Below are 13681 nucleotides of genomic sequence, written 5' to 3'. Positions count from 1 at the left end.
GAATTATTTTTTTTTTAATTTTTGCATCACTGAACAATATCAAATGTTGGAAAAATCCTGTTTCCTTCACAATCTTACAAACCGTCAAAACAAACTTCAGACAAAGAAATAAAAAATACTTTTTAATTATAATTCTGGTTGGTAAAACGATAGACGGGTACACGTACACCAAAGGAGGCGTGCTTCAGAAGTAAATTACAAAACAGTTAAGACATATAGTAAATCTTCGTTCCCATCCAATGAGGGAATGAGAATGAAACGTTTATGAGTAATGTTCATAAAAATGCGCCATTTATATGTTTTAAACATGTCTGCACCAGATTTAACTGTTATTCTTTTTAAGACATCACTTCCTGTAATAAAGCCACAAATGCATAAACCCCTGTAATAACACCACAAAGACACTGTTTCCTGTAATAAGGCCATAACACAATTTAATTTCTTTGTTGTCGAGTGTAAATGTGCTATTACTTATTGTGATAAAACCTAGCAGTTCGACAAAGTACCTTGGTTTACTAACAGCATGAATCGACGGAATCATTGCTTTTTGTCACGTAGTTGAGATAAAATAAGTTTTTTACCGTCTCAAGTTATAGAGAGGGGTCAGAGCGGTCTTTACTGCAGTCAGAGATTTGGTGAACTTGGTTTTAAAATGCAGTTGAATTGGCAAGGACGAATTTAAATAGTTTTAAATATTATTACAGTTTCCAAAAGTTTTGTTTATTGGAGTATTCTTGTTGGAAAATAATTTAAAATTCTGAAAAATGTTTCAACGATTAAACAATGTGCCATTTATAATAAATTCTACGATATCCGTTTAATTATTGCATATATTTTTAGAAGTTGATATTTTCTAGTCTTTTTAAATATTTATTTTTTTTATTTATTATTTATTTATTTCTATGCAAGGATCTCTTAGTCATAAACTAAAGTGATGCCTCTATGGAAAGATCCAAAATCTGACATCCGTTCATTTCTTTAACCAAGCTAATACTACACTTTTAATCAATTTCCACTTATCATAAAGTTTTAGGAAGCCGCCATTTTGAAAATAAAGGTTCTAAGAAATTGAAATTGTTCTATGATTGCCACTGTAGGTTGTAAAGTTATATACCAAATTTCAACTTATTATAACAACCCGGTTCTCAAAATAAAAAAGGTTAAGTGGAAAACCAAAATAGAGGCTATTCGGGTAGTTATATAATTTATAAAAGTTTTAGTATGATATTTTGGTTTATCTTTGGTTCCGGAATAATACCTGAAAATATTGGTAGAGAGTTCTGGGACACCCTTATATATATATTTAATAAATAATTATGTTTATTCCAATAAGCATGTACGTTAAGGATGAACACTTTTGATGTCTTATTTGATTCAATGCAAGAATCATTTTGCTTTTAGCATCTAACCGAGGCCGGTAGAAGGCCTAGAGTGGTCTATGCTAGGTCCTCGTCCTTGTATTTGCCTAGCAATAGACCGGTTAAGATGTGCAATCCATTTTTTGTTAGGAAAATATTTTTTATTTTAAATCTATAACTCTTTAATATAACTTTCCTAATGACACAAAGAGTGGAGAACTTTTATTGCTCCACAAAGAACATAGGCTGTAATTACTTCGTAAGATATTGTTTTCTGACCATCCGTAAACTTGAGACGACGCATCGTGTTAGAATGTTGCAGAAGTGGGCAGAAACAAATGAACCCAAACCTGTCGTCCCAAGGTTCCGAACCGGATATTAGTGTAAAGGGAATTACTTTAAGTAACGACTCAATGTCACTCAGGGATTAATTGATTCACCACAAAAACGTATCCTGCTTCAGAGGCCTCAAGGGTTTGTAATCTCGCAAATATTTAACTTTTAATCACAAGCTTGATTATTCTACAATGTTATTTTGATTTTTACCCGAAATAATTCTGCATGTTGAGTTTACATCCTGTTTGCGACAGAGAAGGAGTTTTTAATTTTAATAACAGTTTGTAATGTCCATATAAATTTAGAAAACTGGTGTTATTTTTATAAAAACTTTGAATTATTACCGATCGCAGGTGCTGCATTAATTTTTAAAATTCCAAGAGTACATTTCAGCACTGATCCAATCATAGTACAGTAAAAGGTTCCTTATAACACTTGGGCTGAGAAATTTAACATTTTAAGTTCTAAATTCTAAATTCGTATTCACAAAAATATGTAACTATTTAGTTAAAACACAATATGGGTAAAGTTCAACGTTACAATATAAATGCAACAGTGCCCGCTATACAAATTGTGTAAAATCTCTAGAAAAACCGTAATATTTTCTAAATCATAGTAAATACAATTTATTGAATTTCCAGAATGCATACTTATGCAATTACCATCACACACGTCTACATTTAATAACGGTCATTGGGGAATGTCATATAAATCTTAAATACAAGCCCAGGTCAATATGCATATAATTTGAAAGTTTATTATTATTAGAACGTAAGCCTGCATCCACACTTCAAAGGCTTTATTCATTAGAAATGGTGACTGTTGTTATAAGATCAATATTGAACCTTTAAACAGCCATAGATAGATTTGGGAATAATAGGTATATATTAGTTTAATAACCGAAACTCAATACTCAAAGTTTCAATACTTCCAGTACTCAAAGTACTCTTCTTTTATAAAGTGGTTCCTAACACATTTGTCCTTTACAAAATGGCGGCCATTTTAGTATGATATTCTATATATATAAGTATAGAACAGATCATGTACCACTTGTCAGTTAATTACCAACGTATGTGACGAAGTTACTTTGTTGAATTCGTTGGTAAGACTTGTTACCAACCAATGGTACCTTCGATGCTCAATTGTATCGGTTTATGTAATCTGAAACAATGAAATGTGAAGACTGAAAATATGAGTAAATATGATTTAAATAATGAAAATATAATATATTTGATGTTACGTGTTATGTTATCATCATTATATAAATGTTAATAAATAAATAAAAATGCCTTTTATTGCGAGAATTTCTAAGTTTCAATTGGTTTTCAGACTCTAGTCACTTAAACCTAATAATATCGTTACTTAATACGCTACAAAATATTATAATCTTTAACAAGTTCCCTTCAACTACGCGTAAACGATTCTTGAGACAACATTTTAAGGCACGCAGGGAGTTCATTATGCATGGTTGGCCCAGTAGGATAAGCCCTTCTTGCCAGCTACAAGTCTTACACGAGATAAGTGGAGCTGACATTAATTACGGGTGCTACGTTCTGAGACTTCAACTTTTTTTCTTTTCACATAAGTACTGTGGTTCCCGGTAAATGAATTATTTTGTGGGTAATACATTTTCTAAGTGATCAAACGAATTCTTTGTTATACAGAATAATTAGTTAAATCTATGACCAGTACAACGTATAGGTAAAACTATACTATTTTGTTTTTACAACTTATTCTGACGCCTTTTACTATTAGGTGTTTCGTAATGGTCTACAAATTAATATTTCCGTAAATTTAATGCACCATTATGCCAAATTTGAATGTTTTGATTAACCCACTTAAATAATTAGATTTGTATTCAATGTTGTAATGTAAGCATACGAATATTTACAATACTATTTCGTTTTATCCAAGAATTACTTAGTTCTGCAACGCCCTGTCCGTCCAGCGGATAGCAACAGTGTATGGATATTGCACTAGTGTATCTATATTCTTAGATTTGTTCAATTTAAAGCCAATAATTTAACCTAGAATTCCCATCAGGGTCAAAAAATATTTATAAGTCTCCATCTTATTCGTGAGACAACAGTAACTTTTCGATCTATCATCATCTTTTCGAATACTCTCACTACTGACAAATTGCAAGATATCCCTGATTCAATGCACCGTATTTGATTATCGTGTGCAGCTACACTGTAAGGAACCATAGCTGTGAGCACGTCCCGTTGTGGCTGACCTCGATGGTCGCAGGTGGCTGGCCCAGCCCTTGGCCTCCACTCCACACAAAGGCAGCTAGGTTACCTGGTACCGCGCAGGAAGAGAGGACCGTTGCCTACACAGGCTTCTGACACACCAGGAAACATTTTATTATGGACGATGTAAAAGTTGGCTTATAGGGTGATAATGTTGAAGAGAATGTTTAATTCGATGGTCATGAGATATTCTTTAAAAAGTCCCCAATATCTTAGTGCGAATTGTTACTCCGACTTCCCCCCACGAATGACAGTAGAGGATGACGCATAATCTGGAACTATTCCGTAATACCTCATGTCACGTAACAGGCTTCACAGCATGCATGGCTCTCTCTCTCTCTCTCTCTCTCTCTCTCTCTCTCTCTCTCTCTCTCTCGCACGCACGCACGCACGCACGCACGCACGCACGCATCTCTCTCTCACGCGCGCGCATAGGGTAGCTTCAGGTTGCATGTATTATTCTCGATGTCTTGTTGTCACATACATCGCCTACGTGATACAGAAACACATTTTTACAACCTCCTGGAAGATTAAAAGAAAGTGTCAGCCTAGAAAGTGCTTCAATGACTCTCAGCCAAATCCATTGGCTAGACATGAACCATCATAGAAATAATTCTTCAACTATGAACATATACAGTTTCAAGCACATTTTAAAACCTGCAGATTTTCTTTATCGGTATATCTTGAAAACTGATATATGACACATTAACTTTTTGTTCATTGAGCTTGGTTTCATAGCATCGATTAAATAATAAAAAACTTACGTAAGGAGGGTACTACAACGCTAGAGTGTACTAAAGTCAGATCTTGTCACCACTTTTAACATTGACTCTATTTTTTTCTCTCTGTATCACAAATTTCTAGTATTCAAAAGTCTTAATGCGTACATGAATAATCTAACGGTGTTAATTGTTATTTACTAAAATATGATATGATTTACTCTGATTCTTTACAAATTTATTTATTCCGCTATTTTTTCGTTACCATCATGGTTACCCGTAATACCAATGTAAAAATATTTGCTAACGCTCATCCAAATACCATGGAATATCGTAACCATAATCGAACTTAGTATTGAAATAAACGAAACTGGATATAACATTCTAAATCTAAAGATCACTTTGTTTTCGAGATGCTTGTGGCAGACGGACAGACAGACAGACAGACAGAAATTAAATTCTCAGCCCCACGACTTCACTAACATTCAGCCAATAATATCTTTGGCTGCAAGCAAGCCAACAAACAGCCTATGTAAAACACAGTCCAAACCAAAACGCCTCACTGAGGTGTACAAGGATCAGTCACCAGATTTGGCTATACCATTATTTGGTAGTTTCTAGGTCTGAAATATGGGTCGTGTACCAGTGGGCTTGTTTTTTATGGCTTGCATTGCCTTAACCAAGCAATTTAGAAATAAAGGACTTCAGAAACACCATTCTTCTGCACGAAACCCAGAAAGACCAATCAATAGGCATTAAAACCTATCAATAGAACAAAGCCACTGCATTATGAAATCAGAATAATATTATGCTTAACGTTTTTAAGAAGGCAACATTGTACACATGGTACTAGCTGCCACTTAAATACCCTAATCGATATTGGAATTGGTATTCATTTATAATTTGAGTATTTTCAACTTTTATTTTGGAAATACGATGTCATCTTTGCTCGTTAAATTACGTAATAGGAAACTCAGATTACAAAACTGTTAATTAACATCTTCTGGAAGAGGGAATTCGCAAGCCAAGAGAGAGTGTTCGCGGAGTCTAGCTGAGTCTGACCAAGAAAGTGTGGACCAAACTTTCACCTCTTCACTTTCACTTGCTGATGATGCTATGTTATCTAACATGGGCAGCCATGCCCTTGTCTCTTGCCGCCTGCTCCAAGGCTGTTTGTTCTTACCACCGCTTCTGTACGGCTCCTACACGGCGTTAATGCTTAGTTCGGAAGTTCTAAACCTCTGCAATCATACGTTTAGCATTCAGTGTTTCTACATTCTTTACCTTGTTATAGATCATATTGATTACGGTTTCGTGGTAGAATTATTATGTCTTTAATCGTAAATATGATGGTACGTGTCTTAATACAAACTTTGGTCAAATTTACAGACGGGAATACCTATTGGGTAACAGCAAAAATGCTGTTTGAATACATACATTTCAAAACGATTTACACAAATCTAATTTATCATTTTTAGATGACCATTCTATAAACCATATTCATAAATACATTTTGTCAGATTTCGAGATTAATTTATTTAAAACGTAAATGTAAATGACAAACAAGCCCATTATGAATGTGAAGACTAATACACGTATTAATAGGAATTTCTCCAATAAATAATTTAATAAAAGATCCAATTCTGATTCAATGTAGGGTAACCATAGCTTCGATAAAAATACAATTTCTTTTTTATTGTAACTACCCTATTATTTCGTGCAATTTTATACAAACGCCTTGTAATCTGAAATGTATAAGTTATCTTTTCAATAGTACAATGAGACAATCATGTGATCTTGAAGATTAAGGAAATACATAATATAGTAAAACAATTTTGTTTGTAGTGAAAAACTTTACGTAGATATTATCGACAAAGGTAAAATTAATCAATTGCTTTTTGCTTTCTATAAAGGTAGGAATAAGCCACAATTTATTTCAATATCGAGATTTTCTTCGGACAGACACCAATCAGGCGAAAGTTTTTTAGGGCCTCTAGACAGAAAGAATAGAAATCTGTTGACCTATCGAGTGATATATGCCTTCAACTGCACTCAGTCCATCTTTGGATAGACATAAACCTTAAGTGAATTAATCCGTGCCAATGTAAGAATGAAGTTTCATGCAAAATTTAGATCAACAGGTAAAATAGTTCTCGAGTATCACGTTGATATTCATTAGGCTGTGTAAAGCCTCACATGCAACATTTCAGACAGAATAAAAATTTGTCCAGAACCCTTAGTGATAGCTGAACAGAAAATACATTTCAATTTTCAATCTCGATGTATCGGCCTGAGCGATAGGCTCTTCTAACGTTTAATCAAATCACACCTCGGAATTCGCATCATAATCAAACTCTAACGTGTCTGTATATAAATAAACATATACAGCGGAGTTTTTAAGGGACCGGTAGAATGTTACGAAAGACTTATCAACCAATCCATCAAAAGTCAAGACCGATTGAGCTCAGTCTGTGTACAAATTTGTTTATACTATCAAGATCCCACGGTGTGACATGTACCATCGGAGAACTCAGTGCTCCTCGTATACAAATGCAAAATTTCAAGACTTAAAAGACAGGCAGAAATTAATTCTTCAGCCCTGAAGTAATAGGCTTCGCCAACGCTCAGCCAACAACGCACCGTGAAGTGATTACATAAAAGAAAAGAACGACTTCAGTGTCTGTGCAGAGAACTAACGTCCGGAGAACATTAGTTATCTTATCTAACCGAAGGACATAAACGGCTACTTAGCTACTTAGTTCAGGGTCACACATTACACTGAGCACATTAAAGTTAATGTTATGATGGCCGTTGAATAACAAAAAAAACCGGGGATGTACAGAAATAGGGGAAACAACCCATGGTGTATTGCTATGTTCCTTATGAGTGACCAGCACTTAACGACTCCAAACCTTTTTTTAACTGGCAGAATCAGACCTTTAAGAAGGTTTGTCATAGGACATAGCCCTAGATATTCTGCACTGTGTATACATTTCCTTCCCTAACCTTTACTAAGGAGAGAAACTGTTGACAATCCGATCGTAAGTTTTATTTAATGGTTCACAGCAATGAAGCCTATCTAGATTAAGGCACACATTTTCTCAAAAGTGCAGAAGTGACAACATCTACCGAAGCAACATCATCTACATCAGTAACAGTAACATTATCTACAGCAGTAACATTGTCCATAGTGGTAACATCGTCAACAGCAGTGACATTATCACAGTTGTAACATTGTCTACAGCAGTACCAATATATTCTCATCATGTAAATGTCCGTGATTAGAAAATGGACAGCATTTTAAGAAGATTTTATCTTAAGCATTGTGTGTTGTTGAGGAAATGTGACTACTTTTCGTCCGAAAGGAAAAGTTATAAACAGTATAGTTAGATGAAAATGCAAAACCCAACGAGGAGATGATTTTAGTACCAAGACCATATGGAAGACTCGAGTCACTCCACGAGTCGCAGGTTTATGACCCTTAATTGATGATCGCTGTTTACTCTTGTGACTATGCGGCAGTAGTATGATGTAGCCTACGTATCCTCATTGGTGATACGTTCGTTGGTGGTGTACGTTCTGTCAATTATACTGTAGATCGTTACAGAAACATCATAAAAATAGTGATCTCAAGGGGAAACACGGAGAAAGTTGTTTTCGGAACATTTATAAAGTCTGATGAATAGAGTTGTATTAACATAAACGTGTAAAGAACACAGGCAGTGGCGTAGTTATCTTGGGTGGCACCCGGTGCGGAAGTGGGTGGTGTCACCCCATCGAAAGTAAAAAGCAATACATTTTATATGATAAAGGTCATGGATAATTTATTATTTATAATATTAAATAAATAGCAAAACAATAATAATTAAGACAGAAAAGGAATTGTAATACAATTAAAATCTCTTCTTTATAGCTTTGACAGCTGCAAAATCAGCAATAACTTCATCAAAATTTATATTTTGTATTGCCTCGTATTCGATGGATAATATACCAAGATTGCTAAAGCGGGATTGCGTAATTGTTGCCCGCAAATAGTTTTTTACTAATTTTAATTTACTGAAACTCCTCTCATATGAAGCTACGGACACGCAACAACACACCTCACGAAACAAATGAGAAATGTTGCAACTGAAACGTCAAAGATCGCGAGTATGGAACGGGGAATCCCCCACGATAACGTCAGGCTCTTTTGCGAGAATCCCCGAATTATACACTGAGTTGAGCTAGTGCTTGTGGAGGAATCCCAGAAAAAGACATTTTTGTGCTAGAGATATATGTTTTTTTGTTCTGTTTGTACATTGTTCTTAAAGTTAAGAGATCGGGTGGGTTTCACCGTGCCCGCCCCCCCCGCCCCCCTTTGCTACGCCACCGAGCACAGGAAATAATATAGAATACAGAATTCTCATTGCATCACTCTTCACAGTGCCATCTGACGGCTAGATTTAGGAACTACCATAGTTGGGACGCTAGCGCATTCTATTAACAGGATTAGTTATTAACCTCAGTGAGAGTTTGGGTTTGTATTGTCTTTGCTCGTAATGATGTTTACTCGTAAAATTGACAATATTCATCGCTCACGATCACGAGGTACGGAATTTCGAAAATATACTCTTGCAAATTTAGGCTCCTTTTAGGGAATCTTTGTGGTATTTTTTTTATTAGGGTGAGTCTTTTATGTAAGTATGACCTGTACTATATAAAAAAAAAAACAAGATAACCACAAAAATTCAGAAACTCAAGAGTTTTATCACATATCCTAGGTGGAAAATTGAATGAAAAAACAACAAAATATGAATTTGATACCTGTTAATATTGAAAGCACTTGGACCCTTACCGTAATTCCTTTCCTCAGCCATATTCCATCATTTCACCTTTTGGTATATTTTGTTTTGCTCAAAATGAAAAATACACCATAATACATAGCAATGGTTGGTTACAGTTTTTTCAAATCCGGTACTTATACACAATTTCAAAAAACATTAAACATAAATATGCGATCAAATTCTAAATATGATATCAATAGTTGATTAGAATTGCAGGAACCGTTACAAACCCATTAGTACCATATACTATCAGTTATGTCATCTTCGGTCTAGTTTGTAGGTGAGTTAATAAATAACGAGTCTGTAAACATATAAACAGAGCGATTACAAGTTCTAGTTGTACCTATTTAAATTACCATTAGTGCAAAAGTTTCCCCGTCGTCACTGGGCTTGTTAAATAAGTTCTAAGAGAGCGTTTACATGTTGACCGACAGTGGGCTCCATCCGGGAGTACAACTCGAACATGACCCGTCACTTGCAGGCTGTTTGTTGACGGCCCTCGGCCAGTATCCGGGTATATTTACTGACGTCAACTATGAGTATACTCTTAGTTTCGTTGAAAAAATAGGCAATGTACAAAGGATTGGAAAACAAATTTGTAGAGGTGTTTTATTGTACACACTGCTCTTGTAAAAGAAAAATGTTGGTATTTTGATTGTAAAATGTACATGTACATTAATGCATAATGTAATTTATATATATACTTTGTTATACGATGAAAACGTTTATTTGCATATCCTGTTGTTCCCCTAATTCGCTTCAGTAAATTTTCTTGGAATTTTAGTAAATACTGCTGGAATACCCGCAGCTTAACATGTATTTTTCAAAATCAGATACCCAATAACTTTGTAAAACCACTTATGATGTAACATGATGGTAGTCTTATGAAATTTATCAAACGTATAGACTACGTAGATATTATTTAAGAATATCATGGTTAAGAGTATCAGAGTTTACTTTGACTCTTATATCATGTTTTGCACATGTAGGAACATTCTGGTTCAAATTAATTATTAGTCCAACTTCACAGCTGAGTCTGTCTTTTTATTACGAACAAGAAAATACAAATTCACTGCCTCGGAAACTTATGCGGTCAGAAAACGTTTACTTCTAGCCCTTGTCATATACCTATGGTTTAAAATAGTTCAAGTACCCCAGTAGAGATGCATTGTTTTCCCGACGAAGAAAGAATGTATACATATGAAGAACTAAGAAACTGATTTCGGTCAAAAGGGCCAACTTCCGACCTTTTACATTTACTTACGGTGCCACAGTTTAGTTTGCCGTTCTCGATCAAAAAACTATATGCCTGTATACCTCTCGAAAATTTAATTAATAACTTAATCTACGTTCGGTCTAAAATATTTCTAGTGCTATAGTTGATTTTGCTTTGGCCCGACAAAGAAGCTATAATACATACATACGTTGGACTGAGAAACCTATTACGGCCTAGGGAGAAATCCTACCTAATTACTATATAATTACGGTATAAGGGGTAAATCCTTATAAAGTTCATTTTTTGCATGAAACAAGTAGTGTCAGTTAAATTTGGATTATGAAATGTGAATACTACAAAGTTTCAAATTATTCGAGGCAACATATTTTTCTTCATATAATTGGTTTCAATGAATACTTTGCAAAGAGAATTAGTCGAATTCGTCCGGAAATTCTGAAGATTAGCGTTTATCAATTAATGATTATTTATTAGATAAGATACCTCTTTTGTTTTTTTACCTTCTTCCCAGCTGATCTCTCCATGCGTTAGAAACAAACTAACGTCGCAGCTGCACCAGATACACCCGACTTACAGATATTCTGAAATGGAACTGATTTCATGTTAGATATCGCCTCACAAATCATATTTACACCAAACAAAAGTGAATGCTGAAAGTAACTGTGTGCGTTTTGTATAAAATGCCCTCTGTAACTGCAGGGAGACATTTCTGTGTGAGTTATGAATTGTAATTAAATCGTAAAAGTATTTATGAACAAGGTTTACCAACAATTAATCATATCACTATTAACAATGTTACTTATTTGTAAATTCAGTGTACGATTAAACGCTGAATACATCATCGCTGATTGTAAACTAATCATAGACCTTTCATAACATTATGCAATCCACACATGAAGTACACGGAGTATGTTACCGATGACGTGAACTGTGTAACTGATATGACACTTAGCAACCTCCATCTCTTGAGACTAGACAGACGCTACTCCAGGAGGAAGTTATTTGCAAGAAACACGAGCTCGCTGTAGAAGTTACCCTGTCTGACCGGTACATACGTGCTGGAGCCTCGGCATGCTACCATTCAGCGCTTCCTTATCTCTTATCACTGCACTGTGGAATTTGCAATCGCCTCACTCACATAGGTTATCTGATAATACCTATTATCCTCGTGAACCTCCTTCTCGCTACATTGTTTAGTTCTATTAGGGCAAGAAGCTTATAAATTGCACATCATCCTAAAAGGAATTTTGTGCTGCTTCCGGAGTGACATGATATTCTGGATGGGTAAGGTTGGGGATAGCGCCGCCTCCTGTTAAGATCCATGAGGAATAATTTAGGGTATTAATATCAGTCATGTCTCCTCGGAAGAAAGGGAAGCCAGCTCTGAACCAGTCTCTCCAGACAAAGCAGACAGGGGGTGGAACGCCATTATGTCTATGCTAGCAAGAACCTTTGACACTTAGGGAGCACCACCAACTCCAACAGCCATCTTCCGCAGTAGACTAGACCTATCGAATTACACTTGCACCCCAGAATCTCTACATTCGCGTTTAGTGAGTGATGTGACGCTCCTGGACATCTATAAGGTTGCCCAGATTTAAGTGACTCATCGCGTTTTTATGTACTCAGTGTATGTTCAACTGGAAGGTATAATCCAGCCAGAAGTCCACCCTTTTGGGGACTACTCTCCACATCCTACAGCTCAAAGGAAATATTCGTGGAAATTTACCGACGCATGGCTAATTAATTGCCTTTCGTCTCGTTAAGCAACGGATGGTATAATGAGGAACCTCCTCAACAGCAGTAGTGATCAAATCACTGGCTTACGTATCAATAGCTTATATTTATTACTACGTTAATGCAATATTACAGTTTTGCATTGACTTATTTGTATTACTAACTTTCCTTACCATGATAAATTCTTATTTATTGGGCTAAGGAAGAAGTAGGTTACGTTACAGTTATGCAATTACACAGATACAAATGCTGAAATTTTGCAATGTGAAATCGAAATTTCCAGCTTGACTTTATTACATCATCGATAAGGTTGTGACGACCAGCTCTTGGTTGCTATGCAAGGAAAAGAGGATTTAGCATAAGTAATGAGTTTACCATTATATTTATTTTTGTTATCATAATTTTTTTATTTGGTTGTACTCGAAAGTCTTTGTTATTTTTCAATATTTTTGATGTGTGACTAGTATGTATGCAGATGTTATATATGATTCATTTATAATTGGAAAGGACAATATATTAAGACAAAACTTTTGGATACAAAACAAAAATTCAGATCAATCTGCACCTTAGTGTAGGGATAAGACTAGGCCTATCTAACCGAGAGGTTACGGGTTCAATTCTCGGGTAGGTCAGTACATAACTGCAAGTGGGCAGGGACCGTCTAAATTTGAAAATTACAATTTCAATTGGACAATTTTCTATTTAAAATGTTTAGTGTACACGATTTTAATGCCAAATAGTGTATGAATCTCCTTAAACGTATTAAATGGTAATTAATTTGAATTGAATAACTTATTCCGTAAATAAAACATAATATTAAGTACACTAAAAAATATATTAATGTGTACAACGTTAATTGGCTTTGCAGTATTTTTATTTGCTCTGTTTTATCAAAATTACTTTGTGGTACAGAACAAAAAGATAGATATGGTATCGTTATGGTGTACTAATATTGTAATTGTGCTTGTTTATTTGTAACTTACTTGTTTATTTGTATAATATAAAACCCATAGGAACCGTATACCATTTTTCAATAATTTTATTTCTATTGCAGCAGGCCCGTAGCTAGGCCCTTGGAGGCCCCGGGGCAGAAAGTCCATTCGGGGCCCCCTTTGTTATATATTTCGCACTTTTTTTAATTAATAGATATAAGCATACAGTAATTGGATCTTTAGGCTTAGAATTTATGTGCATTTTTTTATTATTATCCTATTATTATTAT

At 35.0% G+C, this 13681-nt stretch overlaps 1 protein-coding gene across 3 annotated transcripts in view; it reads left to right on the top strand.

Annotated features, from left to right (window-relative positions):
• The window catches only part of LOC124356885 (ATP-binding cassette subfamily G member 4-like), a 126501-nt gene that overhangs the window by 58053 nt on the left and 54767 nt on the right, over window positions 1–13681 (top strand). The window lies entirely within an intron of this gene.

The sequence above is a fragment of the Homalodisca vitripennis genome, chromosome 3, assembly GCF_021130785.1.
Source record: "Homalodisca vitripennis isolate AUS2020 chromosome 3, UT_GWSS_2.1, whole genome shotgun sequence".
NCBI classification, from domain to species: Eukaryota; Metazoa; Arthropoda; class Insecta; order Hemiptera; family Cicadellidae; genus Homalodisca; species Homalodisca vitripennis.
The sequence above is the reverse complement of the archived record's forward strand: the minus strand, read 5'-3'. Positions and strand labels throughout refer to the sequence as shown.